The sequence below is a fragment of the Tupaia chinensis genome, unplaced genomic scaffold (genome assembly GCF_000334495.1).
Source record: "Tupaia chinensis unplaced genomic scaffold, TupChi_1.0 Scaffold143902_1, whole genome shotgun sequence".
Classification (NCBI taxonomy): domain Eukaryota; kingdom Metazoa; phylum Chordata; class Mammalia; order Scandentia; family Tupaiidae; genus Tupaia; species Tupaia belangeri.
Window position 1 is genome coordinate 172,711 of NW_006203753.1, and position 1,891 is coordinate 174,601.

Sequence of the window (1,891 nt, forward strand, 5' to 3'; positions counted from 1 at the left end):
ACCCCGGTCATGGAGGCTCCAGAGCCCGCAGGTGGAGAAGCGGCAGAGACTGGGACACGGCCATGCACTGCGGATGCCTGGTCTGACCTGTGGGACACCATAGGCGGAGCTGGGAATGAGGAACTGAGGAGCGGGTCACGGAGGAGACATCCTTGAAACGCACATCCAGAGAGACCGTCTAAACCTCTGGGCAGTTGGTGGCTGGACGGATTCATGGGGCAGGCTTCTGGAGTGCTGATAGTTTTCTTATTCTGAATGCTGGGTCTGGTTGTACAGCCAGTGTTTTGATAAAAATCGATCAAGTTCAGACTTTCTCTATGCTTCATTTTTTTATATATACATTGTGCTTCAATAAAAACTTAAAATGGGGCCAGCAGGTGTCATAGTGGTTAAGGCACTGGACTTCCACATGGCTGAGTCCTGGACCTGGCGACTTGAATATCACACCAGGCACGTGTGTATGCCCAAAATCCCAGGAGTAGAATGGAGGAGACAGGATTTCACTTTCTCTCCCACTGTCTCTCTCTGTCTCGCTCTGGCAAACACATGTACTCTATGGCAAAAACCTTTAAAAAAAGGTAAAAAGATCATTCAGAATGTAGTTCATACAAGAAATTCAGCGACACCGGCGAATAGTGGTGAGGGTGGGACCACTCTAGCTGCGGCGTCTGGAGGTTCCTGAGGAGGCTGTATTTGAGCGAGATGGAGCCCCTGCAGAGGATGGGCCAGGAGGCTCACCTGCGTCAGCAGACGGCCGCCCTCATGCCGGCCCGAATGGCCCAGACAGTACCTGGTTAGCTGGTGGCTGACGTTTCCTGTCTTTGTTTTAATAGTTTTACCCTTCGGTGTGTGTCCCTAAACAACAAAGGTAGTTTACCTTTGCCTAGTTTGAACTTCAAAGATAAAGTTAAATTTAAAAAGTAAAAAAACTTACACTAAGTTTATTGTTTTGATGTTTACCTCCCGGTAAATATTTTCTACGTCCATCACACCATCCTGTGTAGATGTAGTTTTCCCACCTCCCTTCATGCGTGATATCCTGTTGGCTGCATATACAGTGCTTCTGCTATAGACATGTCTGTACCTCCGTCCTCAGCATAAATGCAAAACCGGGCAACACTCCTCGAGTGGAATTGCTGAGCTCCCAAGTGTGCACACTTGAAAGCCTCCTATTGCATTATCGGGAAAGTCATGACACGTTTTTACATAGAAAATCGTAGAAAAATACACCATGACGTTCCCGACAACCTAAGAGAACCTATATTACAATAGTCATAGTTCTTCAGTGGAGGTCCACATTTGGCCAACGAGGTACTGACTGAATTTTTAATATCTGCTAACCTACTGGGTATAGAATAGTACCCAGTATGATTTTAATATGTATTTTTATGATTTCTATGAGAGTGGGTAAGTCTTTCTTGATTTACCAGTCATTTTACTTTCGTGAAGTGGCTGCTCAAGTTTTTGACCATTTTCTATTGTTTCTGCCTTTTATTATGTTAATGCTCTTTCTGTGTCTTAAGTGATCATTTCTTGTGCTAATGTAAATAAAGTTATTCTCATGTCTTCTAAAACCTGCGGAGATTTCTCTTTCTTTATATTTCAATCTTTATCCACCTAGAATAGATTTGAAATGTACGGCATTAGGTATTTTTTATTTTCCATATGAGCAAATCTTTTTCTCAGCACAATTTCTTGATACATTCCGCCTTGTCCTGGTCAGCAGTGACATCTCTGTCCCCTTTGCAGTCGGTTTTCAACATCATTGCCCACGTTCGACCTTCCCAGTCCCTGCTTCCTTGCCTCACTTGGTCCAGTCAAGACCGGCCTGCACCCTCGCCAGCCAGCATGTGGGTAATCCAGCCATTAAAGCTCGAGCTCACTGCCCAGA